The sequence below is a fragment of the Tenrec ecaudatus genome, chromosome 11 (genome assembly GCF_050624435.1).
Source record: "Tenrec ecaudatus isolate mTenEca1 chromosome 11, mTenEca1.hap1, whole genome shotgun sequence".
Classification (NCBI taxonomy): Eukaryota; Metazoa; Chordata; class Mammalia; order Afrosoricida; family Tenrecidae; genus Tenrec; species Tenrec ecaudatus.
Genome location: NC_134540.1, coordinates 149,922,066 through 149,944,899, shown reverse-complemented (window position 1 = coordinate 149,944,899; position 22,834 = coordinate 149,922,066). Strand labels below are relative to the sequence as shown.

The 22,834-nt window shown below is 42.8% G+C and overlaps 1 protein-coding gene, 1 non-coding gene and 2 pseudogenes across 2 annotated transcripts in view; 2 read left to right on the top strand and 2 right to left on the bottom strand.

Moving 5' to 3' along the window:
* Window positions 1-22,834, bottom strand: part of GPC6 (glypican 6) — a 1,382,124-nt gene that overhangs the window by 717,843 nt on the left and 641,447 nt on the right. The gene's annotated exons all lie outside the window — the stretch shown is intronic.
* Window positions 1,061-14,831, top strand: LOC142461568 (DNA (cytosine-5)-methyltransferase 3A pseudogene; annotated as a pseudogene).
* On the top strand, window positions 15,004-16,281 carry LOC142461567 (DNA (cytosine-5)-methyltransferase 3A pseudogene; annotated as a pseudogene).
* On the bottom strand, window positions 19,782-19,972 carry LOC142461860 (U2 spliceosomal RNA). Its single transcript, XR_012787040.1, has one exon. It is a non-coding gene; the product is annotated as a U2 spliceosomal RNA (small nuclear RNA).

The following is a 22,834-nucleotide window of genomic DNA, read 5'->3' as shown; positions in this document are numbered from 1 at the left end:
GCCTAACCCTTAGCCCACTGGGTAACCAGGGCTCCTTAACTAGATAGTATGACCTAGACTCACTGCCCCTGAGCCAATTCTGACTCATAATGACCAGCCATACAGGGCAGAATAGAACTGTACCTGGGGGCTTTCAAGACACTAATTCATCACAAGAGTTAGAACAGCTGCCTTTGTGGGAAGCAGCGCAAGTTGGAGGCCACTAAGCCACCAAGTCTCCTTTAGCTGGATGGGAGAACCTCAGGAAAGCTGCCGGGCACTTTCCCAGTCAGTGTCAGAGACGTGCAGGAACATAGCGAACACATTGTATTCAAACCAGATGCTATTATATGTTGCAGATCAAGAAACGGAACAGAAAAACGTCGACTAGTTGACCTAGAGCACTTGTTGTAGCCTGGCACACTGGACTGCAGTATGAGTCAGCACCAGGACGAGTGTGCTGAGAAAGACCGAGATGGTTCTGCACTTGATCCTAAATGAAAGCACCGCACGCTGACGTGGCTAACTCGTAGGCAGTATTACAAACTCTTAGACCACTAAGTGGAATTATCCTTAAATATACCTTGCAAAATGCTTCCTAATACCAAGGGTTCGAGTAGAAAGAACATGTTTTGAAAATGATGATGACAACATATGTACACATGTGCTTGACACATGTATGGATGGATGGATTGTGATAAGAGCCCCAAATAAAATGATTTATTAAAAACATACTTTCGAAAGTCAATAACAGAATATTGAGGAAACCTGATGGTGTAGTGGTTACCAGCTACTCCAAGGGAGAAAGAAAGGCTGGATTTTCTAGTCCTGTAAACAGTTACAGTCTTGGAAACCATGGCTGAGGGGAAGCGGGGGGGGGGGGGGGGGGGCTCTGAGTTAGTACCGGACTTGATGGCAGTAAATTTATAAAATATTTAAGAAAACAATTCCCATGTGTGACTATTTTGCCCATTGCGCATTTTCGGATCGGATGACTAAGACGGCATGGCACGCTCAAACCTCTGGGCTGGCATCGTTTCCTGGAAGGAGCCACTTCACTGCCACGCAGCCTGGATTCTACATGGTCACAGCAACCAGCACACTGACTGTCACTCAGAGAATGCTGGACCTGCTGGACCCAAATGTCCTCCAGAAAGCGATGGAGATGTAAATACACAGAGCATAGTCCGTAAAATCCCAAGTCTGTGGAAGGTGGAAACCCATCAGAGAACAAAGCTCAACTATTTTCTACTAAACAAGAGTGAAAGAAAAGTGATCAGATTTGCTCCCATTTAAACTGGAAAAACATAGGGACTGGAGAAAACAAGGCAGTACCGTGAAGTTCTGGCTTTCATAAGCTTCATGGTGCACAACTGTCCCACACCACAGACACATACTGCCTAAGACATCACCATATTCATGAAAGTTTATACACAAGGAAGATTTTTATATTTTATTTAAAGTATGGAGGTTAATATTTAAGTTTTGTAGCCCCTCTGGGTAATACGGGAAATTTTCTATGAGGAAATCTGCATGTATTTGTTAAAGGTCTCTCCATCTGGTTCATAGAGGTTCACAGGAATGGAGGCCTTATTCCGCTCTGCAATTGCAATGACCAGACAAATGAAAGGCAAGGCAGAAGGATAAGAAAGCTGAGACCAATGGTATTTCCAAAAAGCAGGGCTGGGAACTGTATCCTCTTTTCAAACTAATTTCAGATCGAGGGTATTGTTTATCAGTGGTTGCTGTGGTGGTTTTGAACTCGTCACCTTGGAGGTAGCAGCCCAATGCTTAACCACTTTGCTACCAGGGCTCCCCACCGATCCAGCATATCACATCACACATTTAAATTCTTGAATTAAGAATGGCAATTATTAGACTTTTAACTGCCTCAGAAACAGCAGAAAAATCTTCCATTTCATCTAACATTTCTATTTTATAAGCTAAATTTGCACTTGAAAATTGGCAGCCTGCTGGTTTTATCAACTGCCCAGCAAAGAAACAAATATTTAAAAAGAAATTTTTCTTTAGATTTATTGAATGACTTAGAAAACGAGCTAAGTTTTAAAGAGGGAAAACTTTAAACTTTTCCAAGACTAGTGAGTCCCAGAAGAATTACAAAATGATAAAATCTTATCAGTAGCCCTGGCATATAAAATTGACAGTACAGAAATCAAAAAAGGAAGGAGGTAAGTAGCACCTTGCTAGGAAAATGGGTTAAGCAAGCCTATTTTTATCACAGCCTTGTCTTAACTCCCTCTTCCAATAATTAACTAACATGAAAAATTTAAACTAGATAGAAACGTTGTACAAGACCCAACACATGAGTCGGAACAAAATGCAATATGCATCGCAAATCTAAGGGACTATTATTTCCATAGCACTATCAATCCATCAGCTATTAAAAAGATTGCTAGCCATTCTTCCGTGGAACATTTTTACTATATTACTTCCAGAATGTAGAGGAGACTTTTAGAAATTAGATGGAAGTAACTGGAAGCACAAGGATTTTTGGGGGGGGGAGGGGGGGAGTCCTCCAGACAAATGAGCGCAGGCGATCAAGGTGATTTAATAATGCATTTTAAATGCTCAGGTCCATTGATCAGCCCACGTTCAATTTCCACTGCCATCTGATCTAGTCGACTAGATTGTCCCATGAAGCCAGTTTTATCAAAAAGTCATGAATTTACCCTCACAGGTGTTCATTTGAGATATTCCACACACTACACCCAAGCCATTGGATTTGATGCCACTAGAGTAAAATCAGTTGAGTACTCTAAGCCGGCAGGAGACTTTTAAGCATCAGGTGTGTAATTCAGCTGTTAACAGCCAAGTTATCTGGAAAGCAGCACTCTAATTACCTGGTAGAGGGAGATTTGAAGCCAGAAAGCAGTGTTTAGAAGATTATGTCACATGTCACAAGGTTAGACTTTACCGAGAGTAAGTCTTTGCACATTCGATGGATGAATGCTTTTTTCCATGGTAGGTTATTTCTCCTGAAGATGTCTTTCAAAATTAAAAAAAAAAAAAAGACTGATCCGGCCATTTACACGGTGGTACTGAGAAACATTGAATTCCCAGAATCACGGATTAAATTTGGAATCAGTTCATGGTGGCTGTCGAAACCAAGCAATACTTTCATATCTGCAGGTAGGCAGGGCTTCCTCTCCCTGGAAACCCCGTGTATTAAATTAAAAGCTGAGACACTTTCAGAGTTCTCTTTCTTCATTTTGGCCCACACACCATCTTGCTTTTGGGCCTCCCCACAGCCCTCTTCCATTTTTCTTTCGGCAGTGACTTTATGCACTGCTCTGGGGCGCTGTTTCACGCATGGTGTGCGTACAGTCCAGAGCAGAACTAGCCGGGAAGCCGACTGCCATGGCTCTGATTTCCACCCCAGCTGATCCACGTATGTCAGAGCCCAGCTGTGCTCTGTGGGTTTTTCTATAGCTGATTTCTCAGGAGATGACCAGATTCTTCTTGTAAGGTTCCTCTGGGTAGATGTAAACCTTTAACATTCAGCATATTAACTCTTGGCACCACGTGGGGGCTCCCTACTGAACTAAAGGCGCTTTAAAAGAATCTCCAACAGTTTTTGTTTTGTTTTCTTTTTCCTAATTAAAATAATTAAGTTTCCCTATTTTGGGACTGGTAGTAAGAGATATTACTCTATATGCAAACCTAGTTCATTTCCCAGTTTGCCTTCCTTTCTCAGTCAACTACTTCTTGGGTACTTTTGTAGAAAAAATACATATTATTAGCATCAAACTACGGATGATGAGTTCTGAAACCTGGGGTCCAGGTCACTGTGACAGTCAATTAAGATGGCCCTTCGAGCCATAATTCCTCATGTGACTTACAGTCTGGACTCCCTGCCTGTGGCCATTGTAGAGGAAGTTATCTGCTATACTAATAGCCCGGATTAGGAGAGGGTTGAGTCCTGATCTCATTTGAGGGTGTGATACCGAGTCATACCCTTTGTTTCCTTGGAGGTATCAAGGAAACCTCCAATCAAAGCCATTCCTCTGATCCAAGGGCCGTCTTGGAAAAAGAGAGAAATTCTGGGACTATCAAGCGAGCAGGTTCCAACTCTGTCTGAAGAGGTGGAGGCTGGAACCACAGGCACCAGATGCAGTAGCACAGACACTCAGAGCAGCAGTGCAGACTACGGGGTCCCTTCTTATCTGGCCAGACACTATGAGACTATGTGACACAGAGAAACAGAAGGTTTCTTGGTCCATGAAGAAGAGGCTGAGGACTGGAGAGACACCTGGTTTCTGGCTGCTGAGACCAAGGACTGTATCTGTATACTTTATTGATCCTGGCTTGTCATTACAACCTGTTAATGCCCCTAATAAGCCGTTTAGTCACTAGTATTGTCTGTGAGTTCTGTGTATCATTGCAATAAATTATCCGACCCAGCAGAGATGTAGAGTCGTGTGGAAGAAATGGTTGGTGTCAGACTAGGCAAAGGAGGATGGAGGGTGGATGTGTGTGTGGCCCCTGCCTTGTGGCTACAGGTAAGCCAGAGGAAGGCAGGTGCAGCTCCCTGCCTTGTGGCTACAGGTAAGCCAGAGGAAGGCCATTTAATACTGTCATGCTGTATGCAAAAAACAGTGATAAGGATGTAGGATACTGCAAGAAAGGACTATATAAGCTACAAAGAAAGGGAAGAATCCCTGGTGGAATTAACTAAGCCTGGACTGCAAATCAGAAGGTCATAGGGTTAAACTCACAGTCACTTCAAGGGTGGCAATTTAGGCTATCTGCTTCCATAAAGGTTTACTGCTTTGGAAACCAACCCCAATTGTTATGAGTTGGACTTGGTTAAATGGCAGTGGGTTTGGATGCTTTGGTTTCTTCTGGACATATAATTCCAAATGCACACATTGAGCACTTGTGTAACTTGACAAGCTCTTGATGCCCACACTCCACTCACAACCAACCGAATCACAATCTTGGGGGGGGGGGGGATGACAAAAATATCAGTATCATCTTGAGACTCTCCAGGTGTTAATAACTCAACCCAAATTAGAATCACGACCACGCCTCCATTCTCCAACATATCTGTTGGCATTAATGTACAGTGTGGTCAAATGAGTAGAGGAAGAAAGCTGTAAATGGAGAGAGGATTCAGATGACACATCACAAACCCGAGTTAGCATTCCTTTGTTTCCATCCCCTTCTCCCTGTTCTCCCAGAAGACAAGTAGCATTGAAATGCTGGAAAGGGGGAGAGTTAGATGTGAAGTGTATGGGGAAAGCACTGTCAATGCCCGTGGAAGGACAATGGCTCATCTCTTTTCCTTTCTCCTCAATCTCTTCTCCTTGGCCACCACCTCACATTTAATCTCAAATCATCTTCTACCTGCACTAACTGTAAGCTAACAGGCTTAGACCAAGATAAGAAGAAGAATGTTAAAGGGAATAATGTCTAACTCAGCCTTATTACAGGGACAGTTAAGCACAAGACACAGGCAACAGAGAAGGTGAAGTCACTGGTCTGCCATACTGTGTGCCTCCTGATCCTGGGAATTGTCAGCAGCCTGTCATCTTACCGGAAACCTTGAATTCATTTGTCTGTGTATACACGCACTTGACCGGCTGGCCTTGGCTTCTGTCCTCACTTACTGGTCTTGAGTACATCAGGCTTGAAACTATGCAACGGAGAAGCCTCCAGCCTAACATCTGATTCATGGTCTTGGGACTCAAAACTTGACCACTTCTACATTTCTTTCAGTCATTTTCTTTTATTCTTTTTTTTGCAATTGAATAATTTTATTGGGGGCTCTTACATCTCCTATCACAGTCCATACATTAATCCAGTGAGTCAAGAATATTTGAACACATGCTATCATCATCATTTTCAAAGCATTCTCTTCTCATTTGAGCCCCTGATATCAGGTCCCCATTTCTTCCCCTCCCTCCTCTGCCTACCATACCTCACAAATCCTTGATAAGTTATAGATTATTATTTTCATGTCTTAGATTGTCCTCTCCTTCTTCACCCACTTTTCTGTTGTTTGTCCCCCTGGGAGGGGGTTATATGTTAACTCTTGTGACCAATTCCCCTTTTCTCCCTCTACCTTCCCCTTATCCTCTGGTATCTCTGTTCTCATTGTTGATCCTGAAGGGTTTATCTATCCTGGATTCCCAGTATTGCTAGCTCTTATCTGTAGTATTGTGCATGTTCTTGTCTAATCCGATTTGTAAGGTAGAATTGAGGTCATGATAGTGGGGAGAAGGAAGCATCAAAGAACTAAAGGAAAGTTGTGTGTTTCATCGGTGCTATACTGCACCCTGACTGGCTCCTCATCTCTTCCCTGTGACTCCTTTGTGAGGAGATGTCCAATTGTCTACCGATGGGCATTGGGTTTCCACTCCATGTCCCCTAACCCCCCATTCACATTGGGTATGATTTTGTTCTGGGTCTTAGATGCCTGATACCGGATCCCATCGACACCTCACCATCACACAGGCTGGTGTGCTTCATCCATTTGAACTTTGTTGCTTCTCAGCTAGATGGCCGTTTGTTTATCTTCAAGCCCTTAAGACCCCAGCTGTTATATCTTTTGATAGTAGGGCACCATCAGCTTTCTTCACCACATTTGCTTATGCATCCATTTTGTCTTCAGCAGTCATGTTGAGAAGGTGAGCATCACAGAATGCTGGATTGTTAGATAAAAATGTTCTTGTGTTGAGGGAGTCCTTGAGTCAAAGCCCAATGTCCATCGGCATCCTAATTCTTAACATATAGATATGAGTACATAGTTCTATTCCCCTCTAGTTATATATATATATATATATATATGCCTGTATTTAGACCTTTATAAATGTCCTTTGCCTCCTGGTTCTTTCCTCTATTTCCCTTTACTTTCCTCTTGTCCCACCATCATGTTCGGCCTTCATTTGGGTTGAGTAATTCCTCACTGCTACATTGCTCTTGATTAAGCCCCACTAGGCATCCTATGCCCTTCTGCCCATTGACTTTAGTTCACTTGTTACCTTGTCCTGGGGTTGGTTTCACCGCCCTTCCTTTCTCTCATCTCCCTTCTCCCGTATCCCCCTGGAACCTTTGGTCCCATTCTTCTCATCCCCGAAATGTTTATCCCACATATCTTATCTGGATAGACACAGTGCACAAAGTGTGCCTAATCTGACCACTAAGGGCGTACAACAGAACAACAAGGGGAGCAAAGTGATGAAATCCCTGGGGAATATAAAAAATAGACTTTGGAGACAGAGTATGGCACCCCACCTGACTCGACTGGAAAACACTCAAGAAGGCCAACAAACAGACCTTGAACTATTTATAGGCTTTTCCATTTTTGTCAGTGGTTTTCTTTTTGTTGTGGTGGTATAATTTTGTGAGTCATTTTCTTACATATATAAGCTTCAAAGAATCCACTTCTTTAGAGAACCTAGCCTGATGGCATTTGTCAAAATTTCCAAAATGTCTACAGTGACCACAGATTATTTCTTAATGAAAAATTGTTTTATATAAGAAACTCTTTTAATCATATCATTGTGAACAAGGGGGAGTGCGGAGTGGGGAAACAAAGCCCATCTGTAGGCAACTGAACATCCCCTTACAGAAGGGTCGCCGCAGGGAGGAGATTAGTCAGTCAGGGCACTGATGAAACATACAACTTTCTTTTAGTTCTCGAATGCTTCCTCCCCCCACTATCATGATCCCAATTCTGCCTCACATATCTGGCTAGACCAGAGGATGTACACTGGTACAGATAAGAGCTGGAAACACAGGGAATCCTGGACAGATAAACCTCTCAGGACTAATAATGAGAGTACAGATACCAGGAGGACACAGGGAAACCGATCACAATCATATATATATAAAACCCCTTCCCTGTGGTATAGACAACAGAAAAATGAGTGAAGGGAGACATCGGACAGTGTAAGACATGAAAAAATAATAAATTATCAAGGGTTCATGGGGGGGAGAGGGGGTGAGAGGGGTGAAAATGAGAAACTGATACCGAGGACTCAAGTAGAAAGAAAATGTTTTGAGAAAGATGGAAACAAATGTACAAATGTACTTGACACCATGTATGTATATATGTATGCATGGATTGTGATAAGAGTTGTGTGAGCCCCAATAAAATGATTTATTTAAAAAATAATAATTTTTTAAATGATTGACAGACTCAGAAAAAAAGAAAAGAAACTCTTTTAAAGATTTAAATTGATGCTTCACAATACCTACTTACAAATATATTGAAACATTTTTTCTGATAAACCTACATAGGGAGATGAAAGAATTAAGACAAAAAGAAACAACAAAAATACTTTGAGAGGGCAAAAAATTAATTGCAATCACAAAATACGAGGGAACAGAATTTGTGTGCCTTGATTCTAAATCTACTGGATTCATGCTGATTACTAAAAAGACTTTACTTAATAAAAATAGAAATGAAAAGTAGTCTCAAAGGCACAGCAAGTTGGCTGTAAAATCATGGTTCCATGTAAGACTAGGTAATTATTCATTGATAATAAGAATAGCTGTAATTTTGGCATTTGTAGATACACTTTAAATATATATAGCCATATCTTGTCTACATAGAGAATCACATCCCAAATTATAGATGAAATAATCCATACACTTCATTGTTAATTATTATACACATGTCAAAGTACAGGGGGAAAGATCCACTTTTATTTAATCATCTTTAAGCAAAATGATTAATTCAGCTGCGAACCGAAAGGATGGTAGCATGAACCCACCTAAGGAGCCCTGTCGGTGAAGTGGTTGCAGGTTGGGTTGCTAATAGCCAGTTAGCAGTTGAGAACCTCCAACAACCTCTCAGGGTGAAAACACTGCTTTCTACTCCTGTAAAGAGTTACAGTCTCAGAAACTCACCGGGCAGTTCTGCACTGTTCTGAGTCAGCATTGATTCAATGCCAGCAAGAAAGCATGCTGAAAGTCAAATAACACACCTCCATCAAAGCTATTGCTCTCTGCGGAAGAATGAACCACCTCAGAAACAGGAACAGAAGGAGTCCCAAGACCATCGAGGAAACAACTCAACATCTGAGTTTGATGATATAATGACTTCTTTTGTGCCCTCTGTCTTTGGTTCTTAAAAAAAAAAACAGCTTGAAAGATTTTTCTTTGAAGCCCTAGGGAGTGACTTTTGCTCTATTTTTCTACTTCAGCAGAGTGGTCACTCTTGTCCAGATGGATTGAGATTTCCTGGAAACATTGTAAATGATTTGGTTTGGTCTCCAGGCCTCACCCCTCTGTCCTTGGTTGCACCCAGACCTGTGATTGTTATCTCTGAGAAACTATTCACACGCCTATGCAAATGAGTTGAGCTGTGGCCTACTACACAAATGAGGCATGTGTGGTTTACAGAAAGAGCTTTGGTCATTTTGTGTGCTACTCCTCTGCTAGATGAGGCCAAGTCTCAAAACTGACAAGGAATTGTAGATAAAAGCAGCCAACCTCCCAGGGGGCTCAGAAGTATAAGGAAGGCAGAAGAAGGAGAGAGAAGCAAGGGACCTCCTAAGAGTTGGACCATGCTCAAGGGCTTTAGAACTGGAATCGTCCAGTGACAGAACAAATTGTTGATCCCAGAAAGGAACCAGAAAGTGCTGTGGGAGGGATGACTCTGTCAGAATCGGTAAAAATTTGAAGACTGGAAGTATCTCTGACCTCCATCTCAACAATAAACCTTGAGTTAATCTTTATTCACTCAAGTAAACTCCTCTGGATATTTCTATACATGATGAAGTACCGTATATACTTGAAGATAGGCTGACCCAAGTATAAGCCGAGGTACCTAATTATTACCTGGGAAACCAGAAAAACTGATTGACTCGAGTATAAGCCTAGGGTGGGAAATGCAGGATGTGAATTAACACAGAGACCAGAGGGGAGAGACGGAGCGCAGCCACAGACACATCCTAACCAGGTCAGCTACCTGAGTAAGTGAATGAGTGAATCACTACGGGTGCTTCTGCGAATTGGAGTCGTCCACGTCATAGGACGACTCTGATTGGTCAGATGTGAGTAAACAAGCATTTAAAGCCCTGCAGTGACAGTGGGGCTTTGAATGAACAGCGGAGGAATGGCAATCACCCACAGGATGTTACACCTCGCTAGGTTACCACTGACCCATGTATAAGCCAAACCCCAGTTTTTCAGCACATCTTTTTGTGCTGAAAAACCTGGCTTGCACATGAGTATATACGGTAACTAATGCAAGTCAGTGTATCTTTCAACTAATTCTTGCTACCATGTACTTGAGCTTATAGGGAAGGATCTGCAGATCCAAGCCATGCCAAAGGAGTACTCTTATTTCCTAAGTCGATCCTGGGAAATGAACACCAGGCCCACCCTTCAACATAAATGTCTTAATTCAAGGATCATTATATGCTTCAGATGAATGAATACATGTATAATGATACCCTGGTATAGGTACATAATGAGTCTCACAATATGATTGTATAAGCTCTAAATGCAAATTAATTAACACTGATTTAAGTTTGCTTAACAATAATTAAATATGCTTTTGTCAGTCACTTACAGGAGACTTCTCAAATAATAATGATTTGAGTATCTACGAATCCTTTGAAATGCAATCAGCAAAAAGAAATATATATTTGACATTTACTGAAACAGAAATTTTCCAGGGACAATATCTTTTATGAAATTCTACATTGTTTAATGTAGAAGTTCTGCCTTGTTCAATGTAGAAATGTTCATGATGTTAAAATAAAATGAAATCTTAGAAAATGGGGCTCATTCATTCACTGGTCTATTTTAAGTTTATAAATAACTTTGAAATGATTTGTATTTCAACGTTGGAATTATAGGTAGATTTCACTCCCCCTGAAAAGATAGTTATCTAAGTGTTATGATCTTGGGGAGAAAGATGAGGCTTTGCACTCCTGTAAAAATGCAGTCTTAGTCTTATTGGATTGCTATCAGTAACTGAATTTTTTGGAGTATATTATTACCTGTTTTGTCATATCACAGGTATTGCTCCACATTTTCATGAATGTTTCATATTTGCTAATGTTGTTAGCTATATGTGATATAGAGATAATATACCACTACTCTTTTTTGCTCTGATGTGTGTCATAGATACCTCCCAAAAGAAAGAGGCATGGCTTTCCAGAAGCTCTCTGCACATAGGAAACTGGTCATCTATGCCCAGGTCAGCCTGCACATAGCGCTGGTCTTTGAGGGTTCATCTAAAGGCCTCTGCTGTGCTTCGCCATTACAGCCTACCTGGATTTTTGGTTTTGTGTTGTTTAAAATAGGATCACCTGGGACTAGATGGCATTATGGTAGAGATGTGACTCCCACAGTGCTCATTTCCCCCTTCTCGTTTTGAACTGCTGAAGGTAATGAATCTCCTTCTTCCAGGTCTACCTGCTGCGTTCAGTTATCATCAAGAGCAGACACCAGCCAGCACTCTAATCTCACTCTGATGGATAGTATACTAACCTTTCACAAGATTAGAGACACGGGTGCTCTGGAGATAATAAAATTCAAATAGGTTTATTTCAAAGGGCAGCCCAATCTCAATTTTGTTCATGGGTCACTTGACACATCGTTTGCCAATGTAGTTTTTGTGTCTTTGCGAGCCAGATTCTGGGTCAGTGTGCCAAAGAACTCAAATGACGTGGGCCTCAAAGACACATCCAATAACAGGAAAATGTCAATAGCATTAGTTTAACACAGGTAACAAAGAATTCTCATGTCCGATAATTCCAATTTTGTTTAAATTAGATAGTGATAATGTTCTGTCTCAATTTGGCTACTCACAATTCCTAGTATTGTATGGTTGTCCTCCTCTTTGTACCTGATTTAATGATCTTTTAGTGATCATATATGATTACCCTTTATCTTATATGCGGTAAATCCTAACCTATGTTAAGAAGCAGGCAATGAAACTCAAAACCTTCCTCTAGTTCCTGAACGCTTCCTCCCCTCCCAATGATCATGACCCCAATTCTACCTTGCGGACCTGGTTATACCAGAATGTACAGCGGTGCAGTAGGGATCTGGAAACACAGGGAATCTAGGACAGACGAACCTCTCAACACCGGCGGTAGGAGTGGCGACAGTGGGAGGGAAGGGGGTGTAGAAAGGGAGAACCGATCTTGGAGATCTATGTGTAACCTCCTCTCTGGGAGATGGGCAATGGGGAGGCGGGTGAGGGGAGATGCCGGGGAGTGTAAGATAAGATATAATAATTATTTATAAACTATCAAGGGACCAGGGGGAAGGGGGCAGCGGGGAGGGAGGGGGAGGGAGGAAAAAAGGGAACCCGAGCTGATTCCAGGAACCCAAGTGGAAGGTGAATTATGAGAATGACAAGTGCAACGAATGTATAAGGGTGCTTTGCTCAATTGATGTATGTATGGATTGTGATAAGAGCTGTATGAGCCCCAATAAAAAGATGTATTTAAAAAGTAATTTTTAAAAGATGCAGGATTACAGTGAGTTGTCCCTTGAGTCTTAACCTTATGGGAAGAGGTAAAGGAAGCCTCACCCTCACTGACATACCACCCTTATTAAAGTCATAGTCACACTCATGTCACCCCTTATTGTGAGGTAAACGGGTTCGCTATTGGCATGACTTGCAGTCAAATACGTATGGAGGTTCTTCCAAGGCTCTCTCTTGCTCTGGGATCCTGTGTCTTTACCTTCAGTCCCGGGCACTTGAACTAGCAGTGTGCAGTCATAGCTACTGATTTCTGATTCTCCACCTTCCACTGTGACCCACATCTTTGGGATTTTCCAGCCTCTGAACCAGTGATTCTCAAACTTTCTAATGCCAAGACCCACTAATACAGTTCCTCATGCGGTGGTGACGCCAACCATAAAATTATGTTTGTTGCTACTTCACAACTGTAATTGTGCTACTGGTATGAATCATCATCTAAATGTTGGATATACAGGATGTATTTTCATTGTTACCAATTGAACAGTTCAGTTGCCTACAGATGGCTTTGGGTCCCCATTCTACACTCCCCCCCTCTTTCACAATGATATGACATTTTGTTCTTGGATGCCTGATCCCTGATCCTATCAACACCCCGTGATCACACAGGCTGGAGTGCTTCTTCCATGTGGGCTTTGCTACTTCTCAGCTAGATGGCTGTTTGTTTATCTTCAAGCCTTTAGACCCCAGATGCTGTATCTTTTGATAGCTGAGCACCATCAGCTTTCACCACATTTGCTTATGCACCCGCTTTGTCTTCAGCAATTGTGTTGGGAAAGTGAGCATCATGGAATGCCAGTTTAGTAGAACAAAGTGTTCTTGCATTGAGGGAGTACTTGAGTAGAGGCCCAAACTGACTTCATATTTTAGTGTGCTATTTACCTCAAGAAAATGGTGTGAAACCTAAATATATGAAGGGGGGGGGCAAAACAATCATGAAAAAATTCAATAATCTATTATTCCATCTTTCCAAGAACTTTATGAACCCCTTCCCACATGCTTTACAGCTTTGCTTTCCTTATAGAGATATGCCTACTATAGAGATATGCCTACTATACTCAAAGGGTAAGCTGAAGTTTAGCTTATTGGCAATATAAGTGATTAAGTATCATTGTTGGTATTCTGATGGTTAATCTTAAGTTTCAGAAGATTTTTTTATATTTCACTTTCAAATATATGCCTAATGAATTTTTAATTGAGTCCTAAATATATATGGCACCTATAGTATACCATTAAAAAGTACAAAATTGTTGGCACAGAAAAAGTTAATAATCATATACTCCTGTTCATGAGTCACTTGACAGATCATGTGCCAATGTAGTGTTTGTGTCTTCTCAAACTAGGTTCTGGTTCACTGTACCAAAGAACTCAAGATGAAATTTGATACAATGGTAAGCATGAGTATTATCACTTCATAAATAATCTTGATTCTTAAATAATTGCATTTGTTAACAATATATTTAAAATTTTAAGACTTTTTTAAATACAGGTTTTTATTTCTTAAACTATGTGTTCTAAAACCAACAAGCTAAATTTTAAAATTCAATATAAATTTACAATTTTAAAAGTCCTTGTTATTTCCAGTTGCACAACATCCTTTTAAAAAATCATTTTATTGGGGGCCCTTATAGCTATTATAACATTCCATACATCAGTTGCCTCAAGCATATTTGTACATCTGTTGCCATCATCATTTTCTAAACATGTACTTTCGATTTGAGCCCTTGGTATCAGCTCCTCTTTTTGGACACCGTAACGGGACCATAGGGGTCTGCACCTTGTCTTATGGGCTGAGAACAAAGTCAAGGTCACTGCAGTAATAAACTCTATAGAGGACACCTAGGGAGTCACCACTTTTGAGTCTCAGAAGGTGGAAGAAGACAGCCCTCCCCCTCCCTGTGCAACAGTCCACCAGCCCTGCATCCTCCACTGTGGCCACCACCCCTGAGCCTCTGGGGGCTGCCGCTAGGGACAAGCATGCCACCAAAGCAGCTGGGTAAGCCAGAGTATGAGGACCGCCTGGGCTGTGGCGTTGGGGAGCTCATGTGGGGACAGCTGAGGAAATTCTCCCGGTGGCTGGGCCGCGTTGTGTCTTGCTAGATGACAGGCCAGAGCCCGGCAGCAGAAGGCACTCGCTGGTTTCTATGGTTCGGAGGTTGCAAGTTCTCAGCGGCAGATTGAAAAGGTGAGGCCACCTTTTGAGCTCCTTTTGCAGCCCATTCCACCGGCCATCCACAACCAGCAGCCTGTGTACTCTCAGGCCCCCCTCGCAGTCCTGCAGGTGGCCAGCAGATGCTCAGGGAAGCTGGTCTCGGCATGCCATGCCAACGAAGAGAGGAATCTGCCAAGGCTGCGAAGCTGCAGAACGAACAAGTAAGTGAGTGAATGGGCACTTGGGGGACTTCCAGCCCTGTGGCCCAAAGGATGTGTAGCTGTCAGAGAGAAGAATTTCTACAAAGACTTTTACACAAACCCCTGCCAAGGCGCCCCACCAGCTCCACCAGAGAAAAACCCACGGAGAAGCCCTTAGTCAGGGAGATCATTGGAGCATGCGCAGGAGCGCTGTTGGTGTATCAGGAGTGGCCGAAGCGCTGAACACGGACAATATCTGAATCTCCTGCAGGAGCTGCAGTGTGACTTTGGAACACCTCTTCATCCGCGGACGGGGCCAGAATGGCAAGAACTGCTTCCTGGAGGGTGTGCACCAGTAGGACCATGAGGAAAGCTAGCCATCCTGCTGCTCCACCTGCTGAGGGGGGCACCCGGTGCTCAAGAGGGGGAACTTGGGCTGCAGGTGCTTTTGTGTGCGGTGTGTGTATCTGGTGGTGGCACTGGGAACCGCCCAGGCAGTCTCGAAGGTAGCCCCCTGCATCTGCTGCATCTGTGGGCACAAGGACACATAGGGGCTACAGTGGAGACAGGACGACTGGGCCTCCAGGCTCCAATGACCACGACCAGCAATGACCACGACCAGCAATATGACCCTCTGACTATGACCCTCACCTGTCCCGGCTGAGAAGAGATAGCCCATCGAGTGCTGGCCGTCTTTAATGGGATTGCTCTAGGGCTGCAGGTGCTGAAGGGCTGGGGCATCCTCGTGGACCGCTGCATTGCGTCGGAGGTATTTGAGGACTGCACCACCACGCGCATCATGAACATCCCAGACATGTAAGCGTCACCCAGAAACATGACCATGAGGGGGGCCCATTTGATCTGATGACTGGTGAAGTTCTTGCAATGACCTCTCCATCCTCAACCCTGGCCTCAAGGGCCTCCATGAGGACACTGGCCAGCTCTTCTTTGAGTTCCACCACCTCCTGCATGACATGCTGCCCAAGAAGGGGGTGACCGCCCAAAAGGGGGGGGGGTGACCCTGGCCTTTTGAGAATGTGGTGGCCATGGGTGTTAGTGATAAGAGGGCATCTCGGGATTTCTCAAGTCCAACCTTTTGATGATTGATGCCAAAGGAGTGTCAGCCACACACAGGGGTTTCTGGGGTAACCTTCCTGGTATGAACCGTGGTTAGCGTCCACTATGAACTATAAGCTGGGGCTGCAGGTGTGTCTGGAGCATGGCAGAAGAATAAAATTCAGAAATCATTCACAGACCATTACGACTAGGCCAAACTCCATAAAGCAGAGCACGGACCAGCATTCCCCAGCTTCAAGAATGAGAGCGTGCACTGAGAGGGAAAGGTGTGTGGCTTCTCTGTCCATCATATCAACACGAGCCACTTGGTGAGCCAGAGACTGCTGGGCTGGACTTAGAGCCTGTCAGTTCCCTGCTACCTTTTCGCATTGTTGAAGGAGTATTTTGCTTGTGTGTGAGGGGCATGAGGGCAAAGGGTGGTAGTGACAAAAGCTAAACAAACAAACAACAACAAAACACCAAGAACACGAGGATGGAGAGAGGTACCAGCACCGAAAAGAGAAAAAGGAATCTTAAGCAAAACAAAAACAAATCTCAGATGGCGGGAATTACTGGATTCTCAAACTTCTTTACAAAATCTGGCAAAGAGATTCCATCAAAGCTGGCTTTGTTTCAAGACTCTGTAAATATGGCTTACTTTCTCTCTAAACACAACCATATATACAGCAAAAGCTGTGGAAAATTCCAAAACCACAGACTCATTCTTGCTGTACTTAGTAACCACGCTGAAGAACATGCCCCTAATCAGTTCATCATCTTGCTGATCGTCATTCCACACAGGCAACTGTCACCAGCTTGTCACTGGCCATTCCATGTGAACTCTCATCTAGCAGTGTGCGAAGATCAAGCTGAGCTTTAACCAGTAGATCTTCTAGAGCAGGGTTTCTCAACCTTCCTCATGCCATGACCTTTTAATACAGTTCCTCATGTTGTGGTGGCCCTCCAACAATAAAATTATATTCATTGCTACGTCATAATTGTCATTTTGGGGTGACCCCTGTGAAAGGGTTGTTCCACCCCCAAAGGGGTTGTGACTCACAGGTTGAGAAACACTGCTCTAGACTCTCCAGTCAGTCACTTTGTCATCGAGAGAACTTCTTTGGGTTTGGTCTGAGTAGTGCATGTCACCTGCCACTTGGTTACCCTCTTGTTTGCAAACTGATTGGGGCTGGACTCGCTTCTGACACTTTGCAAGAATGAACCTTCACCTCACAGTCAATCAACTTCCAAATATTTACTTCATTTTCCTTCCTTATAATTACCTTAGTGATTGTTCTTCCCCCATATTCTGAATCTGTGCCTGCCCATCAAAATTAAGTCCAAATTGATTGAAATGAATGCAAGGTGATTTGATATTACATTTGATTTTTCATTAAATACTACAGAATTGTTGACTTCAATGTCGAGCACGTACATTTTTGCTGCCCATAGAAAGAGGAGGCATTTCTTCTGAACATGATGAGGGAGTCATGTTCAGGTACGAGAAGTTGGACCCTGGTAATTAAATTGGAAATGGACACTTTTCTTATGAAGACAATTTAAGTAGAAAAATATACATGTGTATGTAGCTAAGATGAATGGAAACTTAACAAAAAAAAAAATCAGAGCTTCTGCTAGGCATCTTGCTGTGGCTTTTTTTCAGAGCCAAGCATCCACGAATTATTTCCCCAAAGAGCAAAACAGTTCACAGTACCTAACACTGCATGCTTAGTTTTGGTCTCCAGGCTTTAATTTTTAAATTCCTTGGTTTCAAGAGGTTAAGTCAGATCCATCACATTTCTTTAATGTCCTTCTCTGTGGTTTAATCACAGGCCATCCTCTGAAAGGTACCACAATAACAATTTGTCAACTAGTTTTTTGCTCTCCCTCAAGGAAATGTCATCTCATTATTTGAATTTCAAAACCAGCTGTAGAGTCAATGGACCTCCCCAAACAAACAGACAATAGTTTCATTCAAACAAAAACAACACTGATGCCAGGACTGAACCCCTTTCAAGTTCCTTTCCTGTTGTCACAGTTCTGAATGTCTATTATGTCACTTGAGTCTGTGTGGAAATTCAAGACGATCAGCAGCACAGAAGGTGGGGTATTTTGTGAATTTAGATAAATGATCAAAACATCTTCAGCAAAAACAAAGAATAGCCCAACCTACTCCAGGGTAGCATGCAGCAGGCCATCAAAGACTAGGGGGTTCTTTACAACTAGTCTGTTTCCATAAGACTACTCTTTTCTTCTCCTAAGATAAAGGGGACATGGCCTGTGTGTGTCAGCTGAGCCTGAATAGGCTCAGAGTTTGGTTTGGTCTGATGAAAAAGTGGTGGGCTAAAAAAATGAGGAACTGATAGCAAGGGCTCAAGTAGAAAGCAAATGGTTTGAGAAGGATGATGGCAACAAATGTACAAATGTGTTTGACACAATGGATGGATTGTGATAAGAGTTGTATGAACCCCAATAATAAGGTTTTTTTAAAAGAGAGAGAGAAAGTGATGGGCTACTAATCTGAACTGACTAGCTGGGGAAGGACGTCCTGGAGAGCTATCTTCAAAAGCAAAGTCCTGTGCACACGAATGTGGGAAAAGACAGCAATTTGGAGGGTAGCTGGGATGCCGTACCCAAGACAGGCCTCATGGACGGAGCAGGACTTCAAGTCAGAGTAACAGACATAAAGGAAAGCCCAGCAAGCCGTCACCTGTTTTTGAAGGGGCTTTACAAAGATCAGCAGCTTCTCTGTGGTCTAGCTGCAAGTGTGGGTCTCTGAGCTAGGAAGCCACTACCCTTGTGTCAGGTTCACTTTCCCTATGCTTTACTGCGATGCTGAAAACGATTCCGCTTGTATTTCAAGTACCAGCAGTCGCTTATGATGAATAGTTTGTCGTGGTGCTTCCAGACTGAGACAGAGTAGGAAGAAGGGCTTTGCGATCAACTTCTGAAGATGAGCTAATGAAAGCCTTATGAATAAAGACAGACTGCTGTCTGATGTAATGCAGGAAGATGAGCCTCTTCTATTGGAAACCCACAGTGGCTGAATCCATAAACTCACATATATCAAGAATCATGAAAATGACGTATGATCAGGTAACATTTTATTCATGGTACCATAAACGTTATTAAAGAAAGTGTTCTCACTGCCCAGCTAAGCTCAGTGTGGTCTCAGAATAATGATTATCAAGGGCACACAGTCTGATTGACGCAGACAGTGTGTACAGCACTGTGGAGACCAGGGTACACACAGTGTTCTCACCGGCAGTGTGGACAACAGAGGCAGTTACGAGCCTCCTCTCCAGGGCTTATAAGCAGCCAGAGAGGTAGCAAAGCAACAGTGATGTGGTAGTGGGCACCTGCTCTGGGTTCAGCTTGAACAGGTGAGGTGAGAGTTCAGTCGATGTAAGACACACCATTTACTAGGAGTAGGCCCCCTGGCTTGTAGATGAGAGAGATCAATGGTAAAGAGTTTTCAGTTGTTCAAAGTTGAAGGAAAGCCCAACACAATAACATGTCACATCACACCCCTGAAATCCAGTGCTATCAGATGAACTTTGGACGGCAAGCCACAAAGTCGATGGTTCAAACATTCCACCTGCTTCTTGGGAAAAAGATAAAGATTTACAAACACTGAAGTCCTACATAGGGTTGCTATAAGTCGGGGGCAATTAGATGCCGGAAGGTTTTAATTGAAATGAAGAAATTTAGCCAAGTAATTACATCTTATGGAGATATGATGGTGCACTAGTTAGAATACACAGCTAGTAACTAATAGGTGGGCAGTTTGAGGCCACCAGGTGCTCCTAGTGAAAAAGAGGTTGCAGTCAACTTCCATGGAGAGTAGTAGAGACTTAGACACCCTCTGAGGCGGGCCTACTTTGTCCTTTTAAGGGGGTGGGGGGAATTCTCCTGAGGGGGGAGGTGCGTCATTCCTAAAAGTACTACAATACCAGGTCGATGCGCAGAGTGGACGGAGCAAGCTCCTAGTCCATCTCCCTGCTCCGAAAATCCATTCAATATATTGTCCTCAGAGAGAGGATGTATCAGATATTAAACTGATAAGAACAGATACGACACTTGAACTTAGCCCAAAGGCTGAGAAACAATAAGGTCATCCTATTTTGTCCTGTAAAGTACTTTGAGTTGGAATAAATTTGACTGCAATATATTAATCAAATTTTATAAACATATATCCTTTCTGATTCTCAATATTAGAAATCAAAGCATGTGTAATTGCCAGTTCTGCAAAAATGTACTCTTTTTATACAAGGCTGGGAGATAGATAAGCCATGTGAGCAGAGTCAAAACCCAATGCATTTCAGTGTGAGAAACAGGGCGGGGGGGGGGGGGGAGGCGTGTTTATAGAATAGCCAAAAGTGATCATTTTAAATTCTAATCCGAGAGCATTCTCTTCTTTCTTGTACTCATTATTAGCTGCCGTTTTCCCCTAACCCCCTTTGCCATGACCCCCAGAAAACATCCGTTCAGTCCCTATCTATGGATTTACGTGTCCTGGATTTCAGAAGAGTCCTCATTTAAAAGAGATTTGTAGGACCTAAATTAAACCAATACAATCTCTATTTTGTTAAGAAATCATTTTTTGGGGGGCTCGTACAACTCTTTATCACAATCCATACATCCATCTATTATATGTGAAGCACATTTGTTGCCATCATCATTCTCAAAACATTTGCTTTCTACTTAAGCCCTTGGTATCAGCTCCTCATTTTCCCTCCCCCTCCCCCTCCCTCATGAACCCTTGATAATTTATAAATAATTATTATTTTGTCATATCTTGCCCTGTTCAATGTCTTCCTTCACCCACTTTTCTGTTGTCCATCCCCTAGGGAGGAGGTTATATGTAGATCATTGTAATCGATTCCCCCTTTATACTCCACCTTCCCTCCCGCCCTCCCCCCCCACCCCCCTCCACTCCCGGCATCACTACTCTAACCACTGGTCCTGAAGGGATCATCCGCCCTGGGTTGCCTGTGTTTCTGGTTCCTATCTGTACCAGTGTATAACCTCTGGCCTAGCCAGATTTATAAGATAAAATTGGGATCATGATCGTGGGGGAGTCGGGGGCAGGGGAAGCATTCAGGAACTAGAGGAAAGTTGTATGTGTCATTGTTGCTACACTGCACCCTGACTGGCTCGTCTCCTCCCCGAGACCCTTCCTTAAGTGGGTGTCCAGTTGCCTACAGATGGGCTTTGGGTCCCCAATCTGCACTCCCCCTCATTTACAAAGATATGATTTTTTTGTTCTTTGATGCCTGATACCTGATTCCTTCCACCCCTCGGGGTCACACAGGCTGGTGTGCTTCTTCCATGTGGGCTACTTTCACCTGTCCTCGTTCTGGTCATTTTCTCAGAGTCCTGATCCTATCCATCCTCTCTCTCTCGCTCGCTCTGTATACACACACACACACACACAAATTATTTATACTTTCAAAACATATAGAATTAAAATACATGGTATGTTGGATGGCTGTTCATAAACTTTCACGATCCCAGAATCTTCTCGCCAAAGTACGATGCAGAACATTTTCTTAGTGGACTCTGTTATGCCAATTGACCTAGGTATCCTCAAAACCTATGCTCCGAAATCCCAGGCCCACCTAGTGTCTTGCTTCTTCAAAGTATTCGGTTATGTCTAAAGTTTTCGTAACTTTCCCCTTAAACTGTACCCCCCCCCACACACACATATCCTGGCACGTTAATGGATATTTTTACACTGTAGATAAATACACAAGTACAAAGATTCCCTGTCAGAACTATATAGATTGGTACATGTGCTCCCAATATCCTTCCCATACCCATTCAATTTGCTATCTATCATAGTCATAGACAAATTAAGTAAATTATTCAATCATCCATGGTAGTCTACTATTATCTTAGTTTACTATGTACCAGTGTCAAAGACACATGAGCTTAGGAGTGAGCTTATTGACCAATCCAAGTTTACCATAAGTGGAAAAGCAAAACAAGCCCCACCCCAACACACACACACACACACACACACACACACGATCATAACCATAGACGGGGTTTCAGAGGTTGTGCAATCTTTTCAAGAGGCCATCGCTTGACCCTTCTCCCACAGAGCATCTGGTGGGTTTCAACTGCCCCGCTGTGATTGGCAGCACTGTCAGGCTTCCTCTAAAGCGGAAGTAGGTAGAAATATGGCAAAAATTACTTCCTTATATCGAGGGTGGTTCTCAAGCATGCTTCCAGTGACAGGAGCTTTGGTCACTTGAGAAGCAGTTCGGCACGCTCTTGGCTTCATTTCAAACCATCTGAATTAACAGCCCTGCAGATGGGCCCGTCTGTTTAACACGCTTTCCAACTGATTCTGATCCCAACTTAACGTGGATATTATCAAATTCCCTGAAAGAAAGCTTTCTGGGAAAGCAGTGCTTATTTCTGAGTGTGGGCCCTAGACCTTTAAATCTTCGAACCCCCACAAGAGATCTCCCCTTAAATCTCACCTTTCTATAATTCCAGTCGTTTTTATTCATTAGTAGAAAACACCTGTAACAGCCGAAGCTACTTACATTCTAATTGTTCCTTGTTCCTCTAAATTGCTCGTCATTATAAAAGAGATGACAGAAGTGAAATGGGAGAAGAGCAATGTGGCAAGAAGATGGGAGCCCATTCTCAGTGTTTAATTGCTATACAATGCTAAGAACAGATTAAAAAGATAAATCAAAAGTTTGCTAAAAAAAAAAAAAAGAAAAAAGTGAGGCCCCAGTCAGTTTTATGGTTTCATTTGAGCTGCAAAGATATTATTGTGCGCTCATTTACAAAACAATGAGCTCTTACTGTTTATGAAAGTTTAATCTCTTGGTTTATTGCCTTAATATATTTCACATTGGTAAGGTTTACTTTTAAATGAAATTTCTGACTGTCTTATGTGGATGTTATTTTGTACTGAGAATACAGACAGAATGAGTGTAACATCATAATTGT